Raw genomic sequence first — 27,115 nt, 5'->3', positions numbered from 1 at the left:
ACTGCTGCGGCAACTGCATCTACAGAATCGAGGTAAATTCTTGTTTTCCTAGATTTCCTTATAGACGAAGAAGACGAGAACAGAGAGGATGATACCACGTTTTTGTTGTTGTTAAGATTCAAGAGTACTGTTTCCAGTTTGGCCATTTCCCATTATTATTATATCTATATATATAGAGAGAGAGAGGGCTTAATTCGTTTTCCTTTTTTGATTAGGAGAGACAAATTGTTCCTTTTCCTTATTAAAAAAGGAAACAAAAATAGATAAATGACTAAAGAAAACAGGAATAAGAAATTCACAATAGGCTTTAAGATCCTATTCTCAACCCGATAGACTCGAGAAGATTGTATATCCATCGAACAGGATCAAGAACTCACGTTAGTCTTTAGCTGGGCGTTCTGGAGATCCTACAACCAAAAAAAAAAAGGTTTCATTAGCATCAATATAGACAATATAAACCTAGGCGCGCGTTATAAAATTACTAAATTGTTTTGTCATAAGCAGATATACAAAAATAGAATAATAACCCCATTGTAATAGATTCTATATATATAATAGCAAGAGAGTCACATACGACGGAGATGTTATCTAATAACTGGCTAGGTTCAAATCAATACAATCAACTACTCAAGAGACAGTCCTTCACATATCCTCATACCAAAATTAGTAGCATCAAAGAGGCATAACAATTTAAAATAAAAGACATACTTCCTAGTACAATCTCCATCAAGTGCATGGAATACAAACTTTCCTACACGGTATCCAGAGAATTACAGCCAACAAAACTACACAGAAATATTAAAAAAGAAACCAACACTTGTATATACAAACACGAACCATAGTCTATGACAATCCACTTGCTATTGTGCCCTTGCACAGAAGGCAGCGTTACAGGTTTGGCTCCTTTCTGCTTTTGCTTGGTCTGTGAAGAGAAATACAAGAAAACCATTTGATCACTCTTATAATGTTCCAAAATAACAAATTACTTAAAACGAGTTCACAAAACAGCTATACGGTTTATCAGAGGTCAATTCTCACATATCGAATCACAAAATAGGCTATACCCAAATAAAATCAACAGTACTCTCTCAACGATATATATACCTCTTGTAAGAGATATATCTCTCTATCTCTGATTTATGTTCAGGCTTATAAGCTAACCATCTTTCATGTGGACATAAATCATCAAATGTTCCTAGATCTGCATATTAATAAGATTGAGATTAAATTACTAAACACATTTGCATAACAAAACATATTTAAAAACGTACGTTAAGCAAAATTTCAAACCTTGAAGCAAAAATTTGGTTCTTCTTCATAGCACTTGATTTTCCAAAGAACAAGACCATTATCATACAATATAATTGGTTTAGTTCTACTTGCATCACATATACGCGTCACTGTAAATAGAATTTGTCACGTTAAAGACAACAAACATATTAGACAACAATATATAAAGCAAATTGAGTCTAAGGATTTAGACTTAAGTTGAGATGTCATGCCTTTTGCTTCCATCATCTCATCATGAGCTTCTTTAGCTTCGGCTCTTATTTGAGACATGACTACGTTATGTTCCTCAATGGACAATGGAGCTCCATTTTTCTCCATAATGGCTTTGGCAACATCATCTTGCATCTTCTGTTTGAGCTTCTTCTCCTATAAAGACAAAATGAGCTTTAGCACAACAAAGAGATTTTAGAAAATACCTTTTCCTTTGCTGCTGCAAACTTTTCTTGAGCTTCTTTTTTCTGTTTTTCTCTTCAATTTCGCTTTTTATGTAATCTCTCATTACCCTGAGAAAATTACACACATGAGGTATCTCAAAACGAAACATAAAAACTACGTACAAGAAAAAATTGATATTGGCGTATATATAAAGATACACATACTTTGTGCTAAGTGATTCATCACATAAGAAATTTAGAAGCTTGAGCCTTCTCGATACATCCATCTTCTCGTATTCAGTGACACCCGCTACAAAATTTTCAGGAGGGAACTCATCACTCAAAACTTCTGACTGCGATAGGATCTCTCCGATAGCAGTGAACCAACTGCTGTCAGTTGCACTTAGAGTCAAGGACCTGTAATATAAAATTCAAATGCATCACAAACTTGAGCAAGAAAACAAACATGTGTATACATTTATATAGACTCATACATCTCTCTTTGATGTGATATTAAATCCAACAACTGGATCATCATCTGGACAATAGGGCAGTATTGGTTTCTCCTTGTGTTACTGTAGAAACTAAGTTTCACACAATGAATTTGTTTGAAGGGGGAAACAAATTCAATAGCACTATCTCTCTAAGCAATCGGATCAAAGTAAATAAGCAAAGGGGAACTGAAATCTCTTGGAAAACAAGTTAGGTTTTGCTCAAGAACAAAGAAGAACTAGGGTTTTTGAATTAATTGCTGGATGGATTACAATAGGAGAGAATCCCCTCTATTTATAAGTTTTGTTAGATTTACATAATATATCCACATTCCAAATCACAGCCGAGCTGATTAGAAAAGTTTCTTGTTTCTTGTCAGGTATGCCGCTCGGCGAGCTGGGAAGTCGGTTCCTCACCTCGGCACTGGGCTTCTCAGTTCTATTGGGCCTTCGAAGACAGATTTCACCTTGGGACCGAACTCCCGGTTTAGATAACTGGTTTCTCTAATCGGGTTTAGATCGGTATGTTGGGGGTGCCAATTCCCGCACCAACAATTAGTCCCCCCCCCAGTTTGGTACATTCAGAAGTTAATTCGAATGTCCGGACAATAGGAAAAGAATATCTGATCTAATTCGTAAGGAAAACCGAATCTAATCACCTGCATCGTCTCACCACTCCGTTATCCATTAGAAAGGTGACACGTGTCCGATCCGTTGCTTCTGTCAGCTCGGAAGCTGAAAAGTTGCGTAGGTTGGGTAGGTCATTATGACTCCGCGTAGGGTTGCCGTCCACTCACTTCTATAAATACTCGACCCCGTTCTTCATTTTCACTTTTCGCCAAACCATTGAAGGTATTTGCTCTGTTCTCTCTCATCTTTCTTATTTAATTTATTATTATTTTCGTGAAATTTCTTCCACACTCTTCGGCGATCTGCAATATCTTTCACCTCGGCCATGATCTCCTCGTCTGCCACGGAAAGCGATCCACTCATCCGCAAAAATTCCAACAAAAAACTTCCCCAGACCATCAGATCGGACTGAGGCGATATGCTCAATAGATCTGAAGAAAATGCCGAATGTTCTTCGAGACCCAGATCAGACAAAATTCCTACCCTGGAGGTTCCTTCTTTAACTGATGAGGAGAACCGCGGGAATCATGGCAATGCTGCATCAGTTTCTTATCTTCCATCAGACAATTTGAATGAAGAGGAAGCTCAACTCGCATCAGAGGAAATCATGATTGAGGACATTCTTCCTCGCCTAGATCATCGAAGCCGGATTGGAGGCGAGAAGACGACCAGCAATATCGAAACCGTTCGCACAATGTTGAATTCATGCGATTAACGGGACTGCGGTGTCTACATCATCATTCCCGGAGAGCACCAACGTCCATGGAACCCGCTTAAAGGGTTTATCTATTTATATGAGGGTTTCTTCTCCAAATGCCGGTTGTGGTTTCCTCTTCCTAGCCTGCTCACTAGATACACCCATCGTCGCCAAATCCCGATATGTCAGCTCTCCCAAGGAAGTATCTGAAACTTCGTCGCCTCTCTTACCATTGCGGCCGAAACCAGAAATTACCTCGGAGTTGAATGCTTCGAGCATTTAACAAATTTTAAAAATTCTCAAGGGAGCCCCTCATGGATGGTTAATACGAAGCCAGCTCATAACTTCGTCCCCGGTGAGAAAGTTAGCAATTTCAAGAAGTTGAGAGCTCTCTATTTCTTTGTCCGAGTTGATGACCGTTCTTTTGAAAATCCGAAATGCGGTCGGCGAAGAGTGTGGAACAACTCGCCTCATATCATCTCGTTCCTTGTTTTGTCGAATCGGACACTCCTTTTATGACCTAATCTTAATTTTTAATATTTTTGCAGTTCACCCTACCTCAACTCGGACATTAACTCCCGAATTCCAACAAATCAGGGACACGCTTTTCGCAGGAGTTGATCGTAGCTGGGATTTTATTACCAGACGTCGTGTTGAGGAAGCCATGGACAAGTCGAAAACCAAGTTTTCGAGTTTCGCGGGTTCACTGGGTCAAACTTCCGAAGTCCCAGCAACCACAATTGTCGAAGCCAGGATGCTCCAAACCATAACTCTGAAAAACGAGCTGGTCATTGATCTTGAGTCTGAGCAGACGGGAAGCGAGTTCGTCGACATTGAGAGCCTTGACGATAGCTTGATAGCCCCTGATCTCGGCCACGAAAATGTAGTTCCCAACGACTCACTTCCGCCTCCACCGGTTGAGTCCGTTATTTCAGAATAACTCGCCCCCGAACCGAGCAGCGGTTCCAAAAAGAAAATGTCCAAAAAGGATAATAAGGATAAGGGCAAGGGAAAAAGCTCTGACCAAGAAACAGGCCAAAAGCGTTCCACGGAAGAGGCAGGACTCGAATCATGTGACCGCTTCCGAGTTGAGCGAGAAAATAATCGTTCGGAACAATTTACCTTCGATTAATTCAGGGACGGTCCTCTCGTTTGTAATCAGGCAGCTGCTAGGGAATTGTGCAGGCATCTGAAGGTATCCTCAGTCATGTTGCCGCCGGTCGACAAGCTGGAATTTAAGGATCAATACCTCAAAGTTGCGCAGTCCGCCCTTCAGGTTTAAGTCACATCCCCCTTTATCTTATCTCGCAATTTCATATCATTTTTTTTCTACTTCTCTCCACCTTACTTTGTTTAACATGCAGACCGCCGCCTACGCCAGTGCGCTCACTCTTATGTACGATAAGCGAGTTAAATCGATGGCGTCCTCGGAGTTCGAATTCAACAAGATGAAGGAATGCCTAGACAACCTCCAGGAAGCGAACAAGTCGAAAGACGGCTGAATCAAGGAACTGAAGGGCCTTCTTGCGAATAAGGAAGAAAACAACAAGCACTTGGAAGCAAAAATTTCCGAGCTGGAATCGCGGGGAAAAGTTTTGGAGGATGAGAAGTCCGAGCTGAAAAAGGTTTGAGTCTGAAGTGAAACGACTACGCCTATAATTGATCGCAGTTTTAAGCGGACAAAGCAATTCCAAGATGCCAAGTTCTATAGGCAGTGTTGATCCCGAAGCCAAAGTCGGAAACAATGTCCCGACATTCTCGAACTCATAAGCCATTGAAAGAGGGATGTCCTATTACCCGAATATTCGAGCTCCGTGGATGCTGATGTTCCGCGTCAAGCCGGAAGCGAGGTCGGATTTAGAGACCTTCCTCTCTTGCATCAAAGAACGCCATTCCGAGTATCGTAATCGGCTAGCCGCGACAGAACAGTCGCGAAACGAATTGCTATTCAAACTTAAGCTGCTCGAATTCCATCCAAGATTTTGGATTGAAAATGGACTGGACAGGGTGGCAGATATGCCGTCGTGCTTGATCGAATATTGTAACGAATGGTAGCATTCGACAAACTCAACACCAAGCGAACAAGGTTTCTCCCTGGGTGGCGAATTCATGCCCTTCGAGGTGAAGCCGTTCTATATGAACAAACACGCCAACAACGTAGAGGCTGCTGCAGCTCACGCCTTTGTTTGCTAACCCTTTCTAACTTTACCTGTGTCAGTCTCCTCTAAGTTTTAGTTCTAATCGACAATCTTGTGTGCAGATCGAATCTGTGCACTGGGAACAATCCCACAAACTTTACTATCATCGCAAGAAGAAGAATGAAATCGACGACTGTTTAGCTGTACTGGAAGCCGAGATCGCCACCTTGAGGGTGAAGAGGAAAAGAACCATCGGTCGCCTTGACGAGGCCGAACAGAAGTTCATGGCACTTGAATCACGTCCTGATGAATGGGAGAGAACATGACTTCAGCTACTATGGCCCATGCCAAAGCGCCTTAAAGTAGACACTCGAAAGATCGCAACAGGGCTTGCTCTGGATAACTGATGTGCTTGTAACTGGCGATTTGAGCCATTCGTCGTTTTTCTTTTTATATTTATATTAAGGATGTTGTCGCGTTTGGACAATTTATGTTTGCAATAAATAAAGTTTTCACTATATTCGGAAATTTACACTAGGCAGGACGTCTCCCGGCTTACACTGAGTAATCCTTATGAGGGTAATTTAACCTTATTGTCCATGCGCTTTGGCAAAGGGCAAAGTACAGAACTTCGGCTTACCTTCTTTGTTCCAATTCAGAGGTCGAAAGGCAAAATTTAAAACTCTGGGTTCGGCTTATATCCGTCCGAACTGGAACTTACGAAACAATTGAAAAAAATTCTCTGGGTTCGGCTTATCTCTCGTCGAGTTATCAAAACAATTCAAAAAGAATTCTCTGGGTTTGATTTATCTCGCATTGGATAATTAATAATGTCGATCATCTGGCCGGGATGTCGATCCGTTCGGTTCCGAACTGGGTGGACGTAGTGGTCCATTTTTTTTTTGCTCATTCCCGAGGCGTAATCGCGTCATTTTAAATGCAGACGCGGTTTCACAATGCAGCGCGTATCCTCCTACGATCTGATTGGTGCGAGAATTTCGGGACGCAGCATTTTTCTCCCCCTTTCTCACTATAAATAGGAAGAAAGGAGGTATGCTGAGCACCTCACATCCAAACATAAGAAAGATAAACAGCAAAGCATGCCTATCACAACTCGATCCGCATGGTTGAGGCGAGTTTGAGAGCTGAATGCCGCCGGCGTCAGTGGATTCGAGCCAGAAGCTTCGAATGTTGCCCTCCCCCTGGAAGAGACGGTTCTGTCTCCATCTCATGAGCTCATTGCAGAAATTGAGGAGGATCCATTACAGAGAGAGATCCGCGTCTACCGAGCAGGGTGTCAAAGGATGAGTTCGTATATCAGGGCATTTCGTCTGAAAAACGACCTTATCTTCCAGCTCTGCCGTCTAGAAGGAACCATCTAGGTTCTTGACGAGCTCATCGCTGCTCGCTTCTACTTGGCGAACTGGCGTATGACCCGACTGCTTGTTGACTGTGACCGATGTGAAAGACAGGTTGCCAGAGCCTTGATACCCGACCTGCCAGAAGGTGACTACGAACCGCTGGGCGAATCGGAAAACCTGCATATCGAAGAAGTTCTGATATACAGGAGTCGCATAGAGAGGCTACGACGGTACATCCTCCATCTGGAAACCATAGACCACCATTTCCGGGAGAGCAACACCGTAGAAGGCCCATGTGCTTTCCTCGAAGAAATGGTGGCCAGAGGTGTGGAGGTGCCTGCAGGTTGGCGAGAGCATCAAAGCTGGCGATCCTATCTCGAAGGTCTGATCGTCGAAGATCCACTGGAGTCCGACCTCTCGAGCTCTGCGCCTGTGAATCACCGAGGAGGTTGAGATCACAGGAGGGAGGTCCCACTTCGCACCGGCTCCCTGAGATCAGAAGGCTAGTCATTTCGTCTATTGGGACCGGTGTTCTCCACATCAACAAAATCTTTAAATTTCCGTTGCTTTTTGTTGTTGTTTTCTTTATGTTGGCGATATGCGGAAGTAAAAGATTGCTCTTTTATCTGGCGAGATGCCGAACTGACTTGGTACTTAAATCGAAATAAAGATTTCTCTTTGGTGAAAAGAAATTTTATTATTTTTTCAGCTTTGCCCGCAAAATCTAATCAAAGAAATCGGGGGCTATCTACGTACCCAAAATTGGGATCAAGCCAGTGGTAGTTCATAGTACAAGCGTTTTCAAAACCGAGATCTATCAAATGACCTAGTAATAATAACGTTTAAGATAAGCCGCGTTCCACGGGTTTTTGACCTGCGTACCCTCCATGGTCAAAAGCTCGTAAACTCCGGGGCAAACTGCTTTGGAGATAAGGTATGGCCCCTCCCAACGAGCACCAAGTTTACCGGCGTTTATCTCCTTAGTATTCTCGTAAACTTTGTGCAGCACTAGGTCGCCCTCGTTGAAACGTCGCTGGCGGACAGTTTTGTTATAGTACTTGGCCGCGGCATTTTGATAGTTCTGGATTCGGACCAGGGCTTGTTCGCGTAACTCTTCGGCGAAGTCAATGTGATTGAGCATCATGTTGTCGTTGAGCTTGGAACCGTCGACCAACATAGTGCGGCGAAGCGTTAGCACTCCAGCCTCGGCTGGAGCCAATGCTTTGATACCATAGGCTAATGAGAATGGAGACTGCCCCGTAGCTCGCTGCGGGGTAGTCCGGTAGGACTAAAGTACGCCATCAAGTTGATCTGCCCAAGCTCCTTTTCTTCGTCCGAGGCGTTTCTTCAATCATTCTATTATGGTCTTGTTTGTGGCTTCGGCTTGACCGTTCCCCTGAGGGTATCGGGGGGGGGGGGGGTCGAGGTGCTTAACCGTATCCCCCACTTTCTTTGAAAGCGTTTGGTGATGAGCGAGGTGAACTGAGTTCCATTATCAGTGATGATCTCATATGGGAGCCCGTGGGGGCAGATGATTCTTCCAAATGAAGTTGGTAACGTCCAACGATTGCACCTTGTGAAACGATTCAGCCTCTACCCACTTGGTGAAATAATCGGTCAAGACCAAAAGGAACCGCTTTGATTTTGACGGAGGCAATGGGCCAACGAGGTCCATTTCCCAACGCATGAAGGGATATGGTGCAGTAACGGTATTTAGCAGTTCGAGAGGTACATGTTTCATCGGTCCGTGTCGTTGACAGGCTTCGCACTTCGCCGAGAATGCCGCACAGTCAGCGACCATGGTTGGCCAATAATGGCCGTCCTTTTTTATTTTCAATGCGAGCGCGCGTCCTTTGGAGTGGTTGCCACTGTCACCTTCGTGAACCTCCGTTATTATTCGTTCTGCCTCTGCTCGATCAACATAGATGAGTAGGGCTCCGGACGAACTGCGTCGGAAAAGGCTACCCCTTATCATGGCGTAATGCGTACATCGGGCTTTCAACCGTCGAGCTTGCCAGCAATCTTCTGGGACCTTGCCATCCTCGATGTACATTTTGATCTCGAGCTGCCAGTCGACTGGGGGTTGCGCTATACCCGCGGATTCTTGAACAGGCTCGTCGACTTCGATTGGTTCCACGTCAGATCGGTATGATCGATGCTAGGCGTTTCGATGCATTCAACCGGGACCATTCGTCGCAAGCCCGGGTCGGAACAATTTGCCAGGGCGGCGAGAGCGTCTGCGGATGCGTTTTCGCTCCTCGGGACATGGATCAACTCAAACGAGGCGAACTGCTCCGAGAGAGTTTGGAGTAATTGGCGATACGCCCCCATAAGCTCGTTCCTAGCGTCATATTCTCAACTTAATTGGCTAACCACTAGCTGTGAGTCGCAAAAAACTTGGATGCTCGTAACCCCCAGCCCTTGTGCCAACCAGTCCGACGGCTTCGTATTCAGTTTCGTTGTTCGATGCCCTGAAGCCAAGTTTCAACGCCTGTTCGAGGACCTCGCCGATTGGCGATCAGAGAATAATCCCAACGCCGGATCCCTGATTGGAGGAAGAGCCGTCGGTGAACAACGTCGAATGTTCCTCCTTAGGTATGGTTTCTTCAAGTTCGGAAGACAGCTCTGTGATGAAGTCTGCTAGGACCTGTGATTTTAGGCTCGGACGAGAACGAAATTCGTTGTCGTACTCGCTTAGCTCGATCGCCCATTTTGCAGTCCGCCCGGACTGAAGGGGGCTGTGAAGAATAGTCCGGAGTGGTTGATCAGTGTACAAAATGATGGAGTGCGACTGGAAATAAGGCCGGAGCTTCCGCGCGGCGACGATCAAGGTGAGAGCCAACTTCTCCAAGGTTGGATAACGTGTCTCCGCGTCGTTGAGAGCCTTGCTTATGTAAAAGATTGGTCGCTGATCGCCGCGATCATCCCGGACCAGCACCCCGCTAACTGCCGAACTGGAGATAGAGACGTAGAGGTATAATGTCTCCCCCTCCTCGGGCTTGACTAGTACCGGCTGACTGGTCAAATACTCCTTGAGTTGTCCGAAGGCGACCTCGCAGGCGTGGTCCCAATGAAAATCTTTATTACTCTAGAGGAGCTGGTAAAAAGGGAGACATTTGTCCGTTGATCGGGCGATGAACCGATTCAGCGCCGCTATTTGACCTGTTAGGCATTGTGCTCTCGTTTATTGGTCGGAGACGGTAACCCCAATACTGCTTCAATTTGCTTCGGGTTTCTTCGATTCTGCGCTCGGTGATGATATATCCTAAGAATTCCCCCGAAGTCACCCCAAAAATGCACTTGGTCGGGTTTAGCTTCATCTGGAATTGATCCAAGATGTCGTAGCATTTGGCGAGATGATGGATATGCTGTTCTTCTATGAGGGATTTGACTAACATATCGTCGATGTAGACTTCCATTGTCTTCCCTAAAAGGTTGGCGAACATCGTATTGACCAAACAATGATAAGTCGCCCCGGCGTTCTTCAGCCCAAACGGCATTACTTTGTAGCAGTAGGTTCCTCTATCGGTGATGAACGCGGTTTTTTTGCGATCGGCTGGGCTTATTGCAATCTGATTGTAGCTGGCGAACGCGTCCATGAACGAGAGTAGCTGGTTCCCTGCGGTGGCTTCTACGAGTCGATCGATGTAAGGTAAGGGAAAACAGTCCTTAGGACACGCCTTGTTGAGGTCAGTGAAATCAACGCAGACTCTCCACTTCCCGTTCTTCTTTTTGACCACCACCAGGTTTGCCAGCCAATCAGGGTATTGCACTTCCATTATCTGATCGGCTTTCAAGAGTCGCTCGACTTCGTCTTGTACCGCCTTTGCCCGATCAATGCCGAGACGTAAGCGTTTTTGCCAAACTGGTTTGAAAATGGGGTCAACATTTTGTTTATGGCAAGTAACCGATGGATCAATACCAACCATGTCCTTAGTGGGCCAAGCAAACGTCGAGGATCTGGATTTCAGGAAAGCTATCAGTTCGGTTTTGATCTGATCTTTGAGTTTGGCCCCAATTCCAACCGTCCGAGAGGGGTCCGTTTTGTCTACGTTGACATCGTGTGGCCTTTAGCCGATCTCGCTCCGGCTTATGAGGATCGACTAAGTGATCCTCGCCCTGTAATTGCTATGCGTCATTCTTCCGCCGTTGCTTCTTCTCGAGAACAGAGCAGGTCCTGGCCATCTTCTGATCGCTGTATAGCGTGTAAATCCCAGTGGCAGTTGGAAATTTAACGCAAAGGTGATAGGTGGAAGGGACTGCTTGCATCGAATAGATCCAGGGTGAACCTAGAATGGCGTTGTAAATTGGCGGGGCGTCTATGACCATGAACTTGGTCTTCCGCGTTACGCCACCAGCGCAGACTTGCAATTTCACATCGCCCATGGACATTTTGGCCACACCGTCGTATCCTGTCAGCGTCCTAGATTCTGGTTTGATTTGCTCCGGTGTCACGCCCATTTTCTCCAACGTCTGCTAGAATAGGACATTCACCGTGCTGCCGGTATCCACTAAGACTCGCTCTACATCGAACTCGCCCATTGTGACTTCCACGACCAGTGGGTCGTTATGAGGATGGTGGATTCCTTTAGTGTCCTCGGTTGTGAACGTGATGGGGTCTGCACTAAGCGTGTCCTCCTCGGAGATCGCCTGAATGCTACAGATCTGATGTGCTCGCTTTTTCAGGGCTCGGACGGAATCCTTGCATTCATCTGTCTGACTAATAATCATGGAGATACGACCCCGAGGTGGGGTTTGCTCGGTTTGTTGTCCTTTCTGGCGCTTGGGTGGTCCCAGGAGTCTTTCCATTGGCGCTGGATTCTGCTGTGCGACGGGAGGTGGCTGTTGTAGGTCGCTCGGCTTGTTATTTGGGTGGTTATTACCCTTCTGACCTCGCCCAGGGTTGGGTCGATCGAATCTTCCTCCGCGACCTCTACCTCCGCGACCACCGCAGGAAGGTTTAGGCTGATAGACAGCTTTGATCTCGCTCGACAAATACTTCTCGAATAAGTAATTGGACAGATGCTTGCACTCGTCCGTGGAGTGGCCTCCGAACATGTGGAAATTGCAGTACAGCTCCTCTTGTGCGTCTGGAGGCGTGTTGTCCTGTCCTCCATCTTCGGAGACCGCATTGACCACCCCACGCTTTGGATCTCTTGGGTCGTGATGCTTCTGGGGCTCTTGGTAACCGTCTCGGCTTTTCTCTTTTGCCGAAGCTGTACGTGCGGGAGGGGCCTTCGCGGTCTGCTTCTCCTCGTCCTCCTCGACGTATGCGTAACGAGACCCCCGATGATGCGCATCATCAAAATCCTTGGCTTCCTGGATATTGAGATCCACTTGCAAGGGCGATCCGGGAATGAGCCCTTTCTTGAATGCGGCAATCGCAATGTCTTTGGTGACCGAGATGCTAGCATACTTTTCCTTGAATCTGGTAAGATATTGTCGCAGAGGTTCGCCAGGCTCCTGGACTATCTCCCATAACTCGGTGCTAGAATTACCGCGTTCTATGAAAACCCGGTAGTTCCGCAGGAAGGCTGTTGACAGCTGGGCGAAGTTGTCAATCGAGTTCGCCGGGATTCGAGAGAACCAGGTTAGTACGTTCCCTATTAGGCTTTCGACGAATAGCTGAAATTGACCAGCGTCCTTCTGTTCTTCGGTTAACCTGGCCTTGGATACGGTAGCCATGAAAGAGGTCATGTGCTGCACTGGGTTATTCGTCCCTTCATAGGTCGGCAGCCTTATCTTTACGGCTGGGATGTATGTCTCCAGGATTCATCTAGTGAACGGGGTCCGCTGCGTGGCCTTGATAATCCTGTGGATCTCTGGGGTCGTACTCACGGCCCAGTGGAGGAGGGATCCCATATCCCGGATTTTAAGATGAATTTCTTCTAATTCGGAATAGGGAGCGGGAATCGGATTCCTCTGAGAGGATTGCCCGATGTGGTGTTACGCCCAAGAGGCTAGCACCGAGGGTGCGTATTGGTTTTGAGATCGGATGGCCGAAGGTGGCGGGTTGCTAAACAACTGTCGGTTTAGGGGTCCGTTCCTTCGTGCTACTTGTGGCGGTACTGCGCTTTGCTGGAGTGGAGGGGGCACGCTGCGCTCTATCGCATCCATCTGTCGGTTTGTGTCAGATATCGCTTAGAAGAGATCATGAGAGATCGTTCCGAATACATGGCGGAGGTCACCCACAGAGACAAGCTAGGGAGGTTGCGCGATTTGTGCGGATGAAGTCTGACTAGCGACAGATCCATCAACAGGTAGCACTTCGTCAGGCTCCTCGGTTCCGTGGTGGGGTGCCTCGGCGTCCTCCACCCCGTCGGAAGGTGTCGTTGAGTCGTCCGCTGGGTTCTCTGATGTGCGGCGGGCGCGTGCCCGGACATAGACACATGCGGCAGGCGCGTGCCCGGACATAGACACATGCGGCGGCCGCATCGGCAGGTGGATCCGTGGCGACATCCTGCAAGTCGTAGCTCCGGTGACCGGGTCGTCTTGTTGCGGAGCAGTTGCGTTGGTGACACCGTTGTCGGATGCTAGAGACATGGTCTTACTTGCTTGGTGAATTCCAAAGAGATCTAAAAGATAAGTGACTTGAGAACTTAGTGTCCCCACAGACGGCGCCAATTGTAGAAACTGAGTTTCACACAATGAATTTGTTTGAAGGGGGAAACAAATTCAATAGCACTATCTCTCTAAGAAATCGGATTAAAGTAAATAAGCAAAGGGGAATAGAAATCTCTTGGAAAACAAGTCAGGTTTTGCTCAAGAACAAAGAAGAACTAGGGTTTTTGTATTAATTGCTGGATGAATTACAATAGGAGGGATTCCCCTCTATTTATAGGTTTTTTTAGATTTACAGAATATATCCACTTTCCAAATCACAGCCGAGCTGATTAGGAAAGTTTCTTGTTTCTTGTCAAGTCTGCCGCTAGGCGAGCTGGGAAGTCGGTTCACCTCGGCACTGGGCTTCTCAGTTCTATTGGGCCTTCGAAGACAGATTTCAACTTGGGGCCGAACTCCCAGTTTATATAACCGATTTCCCTAATCGGGTTTAGATCGGTATGTTGGGGGTGCCAATTCCCGCACCAACAGTTATGCCCACATACAAACAGCTCACGAACAACAGTTTCAGCTTGTCCTTCCTTCAAAGAAAGAGCCTATCAATGAAAAAAGTTAAAAACGAATCAGACTAAGAGTAAAATCATTACAGACCATATGTTGTTAATAAGCTAAAGAGAGTAATCATAGATCATACGTTTCCAAAGGCTGAGCAAAACACGAAAAACTGGAATACATTTCCAGCTTCTCCAGTGGGTATATCAATGCCTGATACACAAGTCAAGCTTATACCCTGAGGAACTACCGGAGCCTCAAACTGAATCTCCTCTTTAAGTTTGTCACTTGATTTGGCTCTTTTCCTCTTGCCCACCACTTCCTTCTTCTCCTTGGCAACAATTACATCATTAGTCTCTTCTTTTATATTAGAAAACTAACAAAACACAATTCTAATATTTCCACTTCTGCCCCTGGAACAGTTTCACTATTACTACTACTACCTTCAATGGAAGCAGCAATCTACATAATTAAACCATGTTAATCAAGTAAGTATAATCAAAGACAAAAGCTAAAGATCATTAAAAACAGGATTTGTATTATAGTTACCAGTTTTGGCTTCCTCTGATAAGCAAACTTATCAGGCCCTTCAACTTCAAGAAGCTCAACGACTGAGGCCAAACCACAAGCTCTAGCTTTAAATACCAAAATCCAAGTGGGGTTTAGCCCTCGGCTTGTCCTGTAAAATCCACACAAACCATTTTATTTCATTGATAAAGCTCTAATATATTTCAAAGACATGTATAATTACCTGCGCACGCTGCAGATGCATATGCCTCTACATTGAGGACATACCCAGTCGTCCAACTTTGCTACTTCTTCTGCATTCTCACCATACGTACCTATGGTTCAAATCATGAATAACAGACGTTATAAGAAACCACTATATTAGAGCACGGGTTAAAATTCATCTTATTTATATTGTAATTTTTAAATAAAATATAATTTATGTGATTGTTTTTAAAGGTTTTTTTTTGGATAAAACATTATGCAATAAAATCATATGCTAAATATGAAGGCTTTAAAAAAGACACCTATTTTGTAAGTTTTATATTGTTCATGATTCTAGATAAATACCCGTGTTATAACACTGATTAAATTATATTTTGTAATCTATCTTGTAACCCCACGATTTAACTTGTAATCAATCAATCTATCAATTTCGTAATCTATCTTTGGTTAACGTTGTGGTCTATCGATAAAATCTGTGAAAAATAAATTTGTAATATTGTGTTTAAAGATATTTGGAAACAACGTGATATAGGACTAAAATCTTCCAAAAATACAGTTTGGAATATACATGATTTTTTATTACCATCAATATATCAATTATCAATTTGAAATATACCTAATATTTATGTGTAACCGATTAATATTAATATATGGATTAATCTATAACCTATCTATAACCTATTTGTAACAATTTGTAACCATTTATTAAAAATATAAAGTCTACAATAACTATGTTGTGTACTTCCGTTTTATTAAAAAGGGGATTATTGTCTAACAACCCAGTTTTTTTTTTCTTTCTAAGATTTGGTAAAAGCGAAAGAGGGATTGTGGAAAAGGGTTTTCATGATTTAGTGTAAAAACCTCTTAATTGATTAGAGGTTTCGGATTCCCCATTTTTTAAATTTGTTTTAGTAAATAAATTAGTTCTTTTGTATTTTCTTATTTACATTTTTAAAAAATTAAGGGTAAAACTGGGTTTTAATTATTATAAAACCTATATGACCAAACCTAAAAAACTAAAGTATATATGGACAATTTTCTTTAAAAATGTCCTTTTTCCAATTCTCCCATTTTTTAAATAATCTTAATTTATGGTTACGATTCTGTATTTATTGTATAGATATGTTATTCTAATATATTTTAGAATGTGTATTCTTAATTATTTAGAAGAAAGACAAATATATAAAAAATCGACATTCTACATGACTTAACCTAACTTGATCTGTTGTTTACCCTCTATTCCACCTTCCACGAAATTTTCATTTACCTGATTATGATGCAAATCTACGTTACTTGTGGTGTATGGAGATTGGATGCCAACAAAGAGTGGAGATTTATTGATGATGAAGAAAAACGTGCGAGATTACTGACTTTGCAACCCACTACGTCTCTTGAAGAATTGAAGGTGATGGTTTCAGAAGACTATGAAATAGAGCAAAGTATGTTTGATGTGGAATTCAGTTATTTACCCTCAGAGGTTAAAGTTGATTCTCCTCCAGTTGTATTGACAAATGATAGAGGAATGAAAAAATTTCTTGCATATCTGAAAAGGAAAAATATGATTCAGTTGTGTGTTACGTTCAAAGGAATAGTTGATGATCATAGGAGTAAAGTCCAATTCGATTTGAATAAGGACCCACATGATACAAGTGATGATGATGATGTGGGAGTTGATCTGGGAAAATTAGTAGCTATTATTTCAAGGAATTCACATAAGCAGTCTGATGATGTATTAGAAAAACCTACTGATGCTAATCTTGGTGATGCTGCTGGTTCAAAGTTGGAAGATTCAATGGTAAAAAAGGGCAAATATTTTAGCAGTAAGGAAGCATTACAGGCTACTATGGAAATGTATGCAATGAAGTATAACTGCAAGTACAGGATTACAAAATCTGATAAGAGATGGTGGTGTATACGCTGCATTGATAGTGCTTGTAGTTGGATTCTTCGGGCTGAGTGTTTACAACCGTCTACATATTTTAAAATCAACAAGTTTGTGGGTAGCCATAGATGTGCTCCTTAAAAAAAAACTCATTTTGTAGGACTCCATCTGCATGAACAATTGGACATCTCATTAAGCAAAGCTATGAGGGTGTGAAGGAAGGTCTTAAATCAACATGCAATTAAAATTGAGACTTTTAAAACTAACAAAATCAAGATGAGAAACCTAAAAAGATTTACACTACAATATGAATACGAATTTCATATGATGTGAACAGAAGCAAAGGACATTGAACGATTAAAGTGAGGAAACAAAAAAATTGATGAATCGCAAGAACAAGAGAAAAACAAATCAACAAGAGGACGAAACAAGAATGAAGCTTCGCCCAGATGAGCAAAGGAGGGAAAAAAACTCACCGCCGTCGATGAATCGCAACAACAAGACAAAGACAGTCGCCGCGACCGTCGATGTCACAGATGTTTGTTTTTTTTTACGACTTGGTAAAAGAGGAGAAACAAAAAAAAAGGTTTTGATGGTTGTAGAAGTCTCTCAATCAATTAGAGGTTTAAGTTTCCTATTTTGTTTTCTTATTTTCGGAAATAAAAACACTTTGAAAATATATTTATATTTTCTTTTTTTGGTTTTTTAAAAATGGGGGTAAAACTGGGTTAAAAAAACATATTAAAACCTATATGACCAAACCTACAAAAATAAAGTGTAGATGGACAAAGGTTTTTAAAAAGATCCTTTTTTCCCAATTTTTCCTTAATATTTCATCCATTCAAGAAAAATATATAATTGTTTTGGTAAGTTAAATTCAGACTAACATTTCAGTCATAAAAATTATGGCTAAATAATAAAGGTATTTCTCTTAATTTAATAAGATTTGACCTATCTTAATAATTTTTTTGGTCTATTTTTAATAAGACTCCCAATAATGAAATTGTAAAATGAAGGAAACGTAAATTTTCTTTTAGTTTATATAAGCCAAATAAAGAATAAATTAAGAGAGAATCTATAGATTATGCAAAATCTATTAACATTCATGTAACACAATTTTTTTGGTCAAATCAAACCTAATGGTGTTTAGATATTTTCCCTTCTTCTACAGATTTGTTTTCTTAATTTTCACCCATCACATACAAGCGAAACAAATAATTAACATTTTTTGTCATTTAACCATTATATTATATAAAATTCTAGTCAAAATTTATTTTTCTATTTTATTATGGCAGTTTATTTTAATTACAGAAAAAGTTGTTTCTATAGATCCCAAATTCAAGAACAATAAGACCATTACCATAAAATTGAAAAACAAAAAAAATCTTAAAGACTTTTGAATATATGTATCCCTCTTTTTAAAATTTAAAATTGTAGGAAAATAAATTATATTAAAAGTTTCATCAAATTATATATAATTTTATATATATTTTTATAAAAAATTTAAAACATAGCAGATTTATCAGGGTCATAATAAAAAAAATTATTATAGAAAAATAAACTGGAAGTAGATCCAAGTCGAATCTGAATATCATGTTTCTAAAAAATCAAAATATTTGGATCCATATCCAGAAGTTTCGTATATTATCTTTCTGATTAAATTGTCTTAGATCACAAATAATTTTTCCACCACTAAAGATGATCTCGGATTGTTTATATAATGATTTTTTATAGTTGGAAGATGTTTTATATTAAATTTCGATGAATTTATTTATCTTTTCATTTAAAATTCATAAGGCAAAACAAAAACATCAAGCCATCGAACTAATAATAAAATAATCAAAGAGTATTCAGTGATAAGAAAACCAAAAATTAATGCAAAAAAATAATAAAAACAGTTAAATCATTTGAATGTAAAAGATCTTAAACTATGTTTTATTAGCACACACCTTCTGTAAAAGAATTGAATCAGACCTCGTTGGGACCATCTGCACCCTCGGCTATCCATGATCATTTACCTCTTTGTTAGATTGACCGTTCTTGGAAAGCAACATATGTGAATTCAGGCTTGGGTTGGTGGTGCTGCAATGGTGAGGAGAAGACCTTATTGTTGGGAGCAAAGTGTTTTAGACGGATCCCATTCCCCCTTCATTTGGAGCTAGAAGCCTTGAAGTTGGCCATAAGACCTTTATCAGCGTTTCGAGATGGATTGTGCTGAGCTAGTCATGATAGTGCAATCCCCTGAAGATTGGCCGGTGTTTTCCAACCTGCTTGATGTGTTCAGTTTGCTCAAGGATTCATTTCCACTATTTTCCCTCTCGATGTGTTCAGTTTGCTCAAGGATTCATTTCCACTATTTTCCCTATCTCTGATTCCACTTGCGTCAGATTTAATGGCAGGTTGTCTCGCTCGAACTTCGCGATCTCTTATCTCTTAAACTTCCTTCGTAAACTCTTTCATTCCGGCTTGGACAACCAACCATGGGATTCTTTTTTTAAGTTAATGCTTGGTTGACAAAAAAAAAATGAATCAGATACGAGGTTTCTGCATTAATTCATTGGAATAATCCCAAAATTTCTTAAGATGTGTTTTGGCTATGTTTGGAAGAAAAAAAATACGGCGGATATGATGAACACATAAAAAAAAGATGGAAATTGGATCCTATTATATAACCAAAATATTAACCTAGGTGACAAAAAGATGGAAACATACAAAACGACGTCGGATATATTTATTTACATATGTTTTAATGTTGTGTTGCCTAGATTAACTAATTCTACAAAAATATATATAGATGATGTATACAAATGATCTAAAAGACTAAAACCAATCTTTTAGTCTAATATATGACGTTGTCTGCGATATTTCAATATTTTCCTTGTTTAATGTAATCTTTGGTTCGTAAGAAGTTATCTAATTCACAAATTTTTTGTATCACTAAATCTAGCGCCAGTCAATCTATCTTTAATATTTAAAATAATTTTTGCAGCTTTTCTTGTAACAAAAATCCCAAATAAAAAAAAAGTGAGTATTCTAGAAATGATGGCTTCCCTTGTTAATAAAATCTCAGAATCAACAAAATTAAGCAAGATATTAATATTCTGATTCACCGGAGAACATGAGGGTGAAGAAGAAGAAGAGGAGAGCCATTAAAGTTCTAACAAACTTTCTTAAAAGGAAATAAATGTGTATTACAAAGCTTAACCATAATCTCGTTAATACAATTCCTTATATACTAACATGTATTAACCAAATTAATTAAATCAGGATTAACCGGTTGTTAACCAGTCAATAACCAATCCTCATGTATCCTAATACACGCCTCTCAAGTTTTTATCTTCAAAGATGTCTGGTTTGTAAGATACAGACTTGATAATGACATCTTGGGAAGCAATCCATAGAAAGCACATGAATGAAGTGGCTTGGTAAGAATGTCAGCATGTTGATTCTCCGAAAGAACATGGAAGACCTTGAGATTACCAGCTTTATCTGATCTTTGACTGTGACATTCAATTTGAATATGTTTCGTCCTCTCGTGAAAAACTGGATTCATAGCGATATGCAGAGCCGATTTGTTGTCACATTATAGTTTAGCAGGACCTGTAACCGGGAGATGAAGATCCTTAAGCAACTGCTGTAACCAAATAATCTCGCAAGTTGCATGTGCCATATTGCGGTATTCTTACTCTATGCTACTTCTACTTGTAACACCCTGTTTCTTAGACTTCCCAAGATGAGTGAATTCCCGAGATAGATAGAATAACCAGTGATAGATCTTCGAGTATCCTTACAATTCGCCCAATCAGCATCACAAAAACCATTTAAGCACATTTCGGAATCTGCAGAGTACATTAAGCCTTCTCCAGGGTTAGCTTTGATGTACCTGAGAATTTTATGAGCCACCTGAAGATGAATGTCTGAAGGTGTAGAGATGAACTGATTAAGTTGATGAACAACAAAAGTAAATTTTGGTCTGGTGATTGTGAGATAAAGTAGACGTCCAATAAGTTCTCTATAAGAACGAGGATTAGGCAGAGGTGTCCCCATTGTAGCAGTGAGATGGAGACTAGGAACCATAGGTAATGAACTTGGTTTACAATCAAGTAAACATGCATCTTCCAACAGATTCTGGGCATATTTCCTTTGACACACCGAAATACCTTTAGAAGAACGAAATATCTCCAAACCAAGGAAGAATCTAGCCGGACCAAGATCTTTAATATTGAATTCAGATCTCAACAATGCTTCCAAGCTCTCAACGGCTTTATCATCATTACTAGCAATCATAATATCATCAACATAGACCAAAGCCGCAATAACAAAGTATGGTCTGTCTTTGATAAAAAGAGTATTATTAGCAGGAGACTATTTGAAGTTTGCAGCCAATAAACCGAAGATAGTAGCTTATACTATTGTCAAGAAGCTTGTTTCAAGCCATAAAGGGATTTGCAAAGAAGACATACCAGATTAGGAGGCAAAATAACATTCGGTGGAGGAGTATAACCCTAAGGAAGACTCATGTAAATTTCTTCATCCAAATCTCCATGCATGGAGAAAAGCATTAGACACATCCATCTGTGTCAAACTCCATCCTTGTTTAGCAGCAGCACCAAGTAAAAGTTTCACACTTGTTAGTTTAGCCACTGGTTAGAAAGTTTCCATATAGTCCAAACCTTCCTATTGCGTAAATATTTGTTCAACAAACCGTTCTTTATACCGTTCCACTAGACCATCAGGGTTATACTTAATAGTAAATACCCACCTACAACCAACAACAGTTTTACCTGGTGGTAAACGCATAACATCCCAAGTATGAGCAAGCTCGAGAGCATGAAGCTCTTCACCAGCTGCATTAGTCCACTTCTCTGATTTTATGGCTTAGGCAATGGTTTTAGGTTCAGTCTAAAGACTGTATGAGAAAATATAAGATTGAGAAGTAGGACGAAAACGATCAAAAGAAACAACAAAAGAAATAGGATAGGTGTAGTATGAGCTTTAGTGGAAATGGCCTTTTCTAGTGATGAAAGAGAGGAAGAAAGACTAGCGGAAGTTAAAAAAGATTGATCTGCAGAGATATAAGGAACAAGTGCACAATGATATTCAGAAAGATAGGAGGGAGTCTTTACAGTTTGTTTAGGCCTTACAATAGGTACAGAAGTAGAAACTGTATCTCGTGTTACTGCAATATTATCTACACGAATAGTACTATTGTCCATCTGTGTAGTGGTGGATGCAGATGTATGAGATGCATCAGATTCATCAGGTATATCAATATCAACATCATCAAGTGAATTCATAGAATCAATAAAATGTAATGGTGCATGCAATGGTAAGATGCTATTCGGAAACATATCAACTGCCTCAGATAACAATTATGATGTTTTAAAAGGGAAAATATTTTCATGAAAAATGACATTAGGAGAAATTGATATAGAATGAGACTCTAAGTCTAGAAGTTTATACCCTTTATAAATTGATGGATAACCAAGGAAAATACAAGGTTTTGATCTAGGACAAAACTTGTGCCTATCATGTGAAGGAGTTGATGCAAAACATAAGCAAGAAAACTGAAGTCAACACGCAATCACTCCAATACTTCAAGGGAATATTTGACTGAAACAACAATGTTCTAGCAACATTCAATAAGTGTTGATGTTTACGTTCTACAACTGAATTTTGTTGAAGTGTGTAAGAACATGAAAATTGATGTAACATGCCCTTTTCTTTAATAAATTATGTGAAGGCTAACTCAGTGCATTATAAGATCTAATGGCTTAATTTTGAATCATATTGAGTAGAAATGATTTTAAGAAAAGTAGGAAAGACTGTAGAAACATCACTTTATTTCTTAACATATAAAGCCAGGTTACACGAGTGCAATCATCACCAAAATGAAGAAATACCGAAAACCTTCTACAAACGATGTACCAAAAGGACCCCAAATATCCAAATGGACTAGATCAAATGGTTTAGAAGCAAGATTATTATGAGAAACATAAGCTAAGGATTTCTGTTTGGCTAAAGGACATATTTGATATTGAGAAGCATTCGGAACTACAGACTTAAGAGAAGGAATTACACTAAGACTTTTAAAACTGCAGGTGATTGATGCCTATCATGTGAAGGAATTGATGCAAAACATAAGCAAGAAAACTGAAGTCAACACGCAATCACTCCAATACTTCAAGGGAATATTTGACTAAAACAACAATGTTCTAGCAACATTCAATAAGTGTTATGTTTACGTTCTACAACTGAATTTTGTTGAGGTGTGTAAGAACATGAAAATTGATGTAACATGCCATGTTCTTTAATAATATATGTGAAGGCTAACTCAGTGCATAATAAGATCTAATGGCTTAATTTTTGAATCACATTGAGTAGAAATCATTTTAAGAAAAGTAGGAAAGACTGTAGAAACATCGCTTTATTTCTTAACATATTAAGCCAGGTTACACGAGTGCAATCATCACCAAAATGAAGAAATACCGAAAACCTTCTACCAGACGATGTACCAAAAGGACCCCAAGTATCCAAATGGACTAGATCAAATGGTTTAGAAGCAAGATTATTATGAGAAACATAAGCTATAAGCATTTCTGTTTGGCTAAAGGACATATTTGATATTGAGAAGCATTCAGAACTACGGACTTAAGAGAAGGAATTACACTAACTAGACTTTTAAAACTGCAGGTGATTGATGTCAAAGTCGCTGATGCCACATAAATCTATCAGCCAATACAGAAGCAGAAAAAGAACAAACAGCAGGAAAAGATGGTGAGTGGGTCATTGGTTTTGTCTCAAGAATATAGAGATTATTGATGAGTGTACCCCTCCCAATCATCAAGCCCTGAGAAAGTTACTGAATAAGACAACAGTTTGGAAAGACATGAGCAGAACAAAATAAACTTTGAGCCAAAAAACTAATACTAATCAGACTAAACTTGAAATCAGGAACATGCAAAACATTATGCAATATCAATGTTTGTGTAATGCATATGGTGCCTGTGTGTGTGATAGGAACCCGAGTACCATTCGGTAAAGTCACTGTAACACTAGAAACACGAACTAATTCTCTAAACATCGCTAAATCAGAACAAACATGACTAGACGCACCACTATCAATAATCCAATCATTAGGTCCTATAAACTTTTGAAGAGAAGAAAGAGCATGTTTCTTAAAAGTAAGAATATGATTATCATATCGAAGGCTAGTGGAAGGAAAAAGTATAGTATCAGAAGTAGAGGCTTGAGCCATGAGACCATGTTCAGTAACATTTGCAGTATTAGAAGTAGTCACAGGCTCTCGAGCTTGTAGTTGAGTGTTGTATTATGGTAGAATCTGTTATAACTGTTGTGGTCTAAAGAGTGGAGTATTGAGAGTATTACCATCAAGCCTAGAAGAAGGCACAACAAAGACAGGTGGAGGAACCAAGTCATGAGGAGCTGCATAATGATAAGAACCAATCGTAGTGGAATATGGTGCTTGTTTTGCACAAACATTAGCAACATCATTCGCCTTCTGAATAGGATAATAAGGAACCATCGGCATTCTTGGTTGGTTTTGAGGCATACGAAGTTGCAACTGATTAGTCTGCATATGAGGGTTATAAGAAGACTGATTATGTATCATAGTATTACCCTTGTAGCCACCAGTGTGTGTCGTATATCCCGAATGAAAAACCATGAAGCTTATAACATTTATGTATGGTATGTCCCAAACGTCTACAATGTGTACAGACAGGCTTCTGAGGTCTCATTATAAGCAGCAATATAAGTACCATCTCTATTATAAGAAGCAGGAGCCGAGGATTGAAAAGCTATATTATCAACCAGAGTAAGTGGCTTAATAGTCTCCTGCCTCTCATCTTGAGTAACCATATTAAACGCCTCTTCTATAGTAGGGATAGGCTTTAACATCAATATATGACGCCTAGATTTCTCATAACTCTCATTCAAATCCATGAGAAACTTAGTTACACGACTACACTGCTGTAGTTTTTGTGCAAACAGGAAGCTCTACATAATTTTTGTGTTCTTCCCACAGAGAAACCAAAGACGTGTAGTAAGTGGTAACATCAAGAGACCTTTGCTCAATCTTGCTAAGTTTCTGTTCAATAGAAAATATCCTAGGTGCATCATCTTACTTGAACCTAGAAATTATACTCTTCCACATATCCTCTGCGGTAGAAATGTAAAGCAAGCTCTAACCTATTTTCTTATCTACTCAGTTCATAAACCAAGTACTCACTATGTCATTGCAGCGTGACCAAGTTCCAAAATCATGGTGAGTTTCCAAAGGTTTAGTAATCGTACCATTGATGAATCAAAATTTGTTGCGCACATTTAACGCCATCAACATAAATCTCCTCTAAGAAGGGAAATCATAAGCTGTTGTAAGCCGATCCATGACTAAAACAACCCCAACATGGTCATTACTGTTCAAATAGTATGGATTCTCATATTGATCCATTTGAAAACATGAAGACTCAACCGTCTCACGCGAATTTGAATTTGTTGGGTTAACAGAAGAAGGAGGAATACACGACCCTATTCTCAATGAAAGAATAAAGAAATTTCAAGAAATCACGACGAAATTGAGAATTCGCTACGAATGAGGTCAATCAAAAGCGAGAAATGAAAAGAATAATAGAAAACCCACAGAAAACTCCAACGACAGCTCTAAAATCGCAGCAATGAGGATTCTCACAATCCAAAGAAAAGAAATTGAACAGCTCATCTCTTTCAATTGAACTTCTTACAAAGATCCCGATGATATCAATCGAAGCAAAAGACTTAAGAGCAAAGCTCTAATACCATATTAATATTCTGATCCACCGGAGAACATGATGGAGAAGAAGAAGAAGAGGAGAGCCATTAAAGCTCTAACAAACTGTCTTAACATGAAATAAATGTGTATTACAAAGCTTAACCATAATCTCGTTAATACAATTCCTTATATACTAACATGTATTAACCAAACTAATTGAACCAGGATTAACCGGTTGTTAACCAGTCCTCATGTATCCTAATTCCTAACGCAAGAAAAAGGAATTACATTATTTTAAAGTGGGTGTTCTTCTAGCGTGAGGATCCTTCGACTACGCATAGATTTGGAGGGGGAAAAATAAAATAAAATTCTATGATTAGATTTGTTTCATATACGTTCTATGTTTTCACATGTCCGCAAGTATATTGTTACTTACAAGTTTGGATATGTCGCTTTTTTCTTGTTTATCAATCCACTTATCATCTTATTTAATGGCAATTGATGTTAAGTGGAACTAATATACAAAGACGCAATCATGGGGTTTTATCCTGTAAAACAACTACACTAGATTCTGAAAAAAAAAAACAAATCATTCACCTCGAAACAATATACTCAGCACTGAGAGATATTATATCAAACCCCAAACAAATCTAACACACAACAAAGGCCTCCCCTGTTGTCTCCCTCATAAGCCATTGTCATGCATTTGATTCCTCTCTTCTCCTTTCTCCATCCTTCCTCTCACTCCAGTTCCTTGAGAAATTCAATGTTGTCCACAAACACCTACAAAGCCGAAAGTCGCAAACTCAAAACGCGAAATTCAGAGCTCTTCCCATCAATATATGAATCTATCTCAACAGCAATACTAAAGTGACCAAAACCAGCGCCGACGTCATACTTGTCAACTCCATAATCTGCAAACAAATTTATATTAAAAAGGGCAAGCCAACAACACTCTGGGTCATGAGCATAAAAGCGGGAGTGAAACATATATAACTTACTACAAAGCCGAAAGTCGCAAACTCAAAACGCAAAATTCAGAGCTCTTTCCATCAATATGTATCTATATCAATACTAGAACTGCTAGTATATTATTTCTCTCGTTTAGACCTTCTTTATTGGGGGGTTCATAAGAAAGCTCTTAGTGTTTTGTTGGAAAAAAATTAGTCAGAAGAAAAGAAAAAATGCAAGGGAGCCTCTTATATAGAAACCCCGATTCTGTTCTAAGAGACCGAAACGTGTCAACATGCTGTTGGCCAGGAAAAGTAATAGAAAAGGGGAAAAAAAATTGGCTTGCGATTAATTTTATTTTTTTCGTCTCTCTCTCTTTATCTCGCTATCGAAGACTCGAAACGACAAAGGTGAGAATTTGGAGTCGAAGGTTCTGGAGGAAGAGGAGATTTCTGTCGGAGGAGATGCGTAACGGAGGCGAATGAATGACTCGGCCATGTCCCATCGTGATGCTTGAATCGTCTCCGTGACATGAAGCCGGCGATTTGAATTCGGAGTCCACTCAATCGGAAGAGATTGAGTCAATTGAAATCAGAGGGTAAGTTTCTCAATACAATAGATTGTAATCCCGATTAGTGTTTTATGATTAGGGTTCTTTGATTACGGATCCCAATTTATGGTTATTT

At 40.4% G+C, this 27,115-nt stretch overlaps 1 pseudogene; it reads right to left on the bottom strand.

The window, feature by feature from the left end:
- Window positions 1–623: 623 nt before the first annotated feature.
- LOC104789628 (uncharacterized) lies at window positions 624–15,396 on the bottom strand (annotated as a pseudogene).
- Between the last annotated feature and the right edge of the window lie 11,719 nt (window positions 15,397–27,115).

This window comes from Camelina sativa, chromosome 5 (genome assembly GCF_030686135.1).
Source record: "Camelina sativa cultivar CO46 ecotype springtype chromosome 5, ASM3068613v1".
NCBI classification, from domain to species: domain Eukaryota; kingdom Viridiplantae; phylum Streptophyta; class Magnoliopsida; order Brassicales; family Brassicaceae; genus Camelina; species Camelina sativa.
Note: the sequence above shows the minus strand (reverse complement) of the source record. Positions and strands in the feature narration are given on the sequence as shown.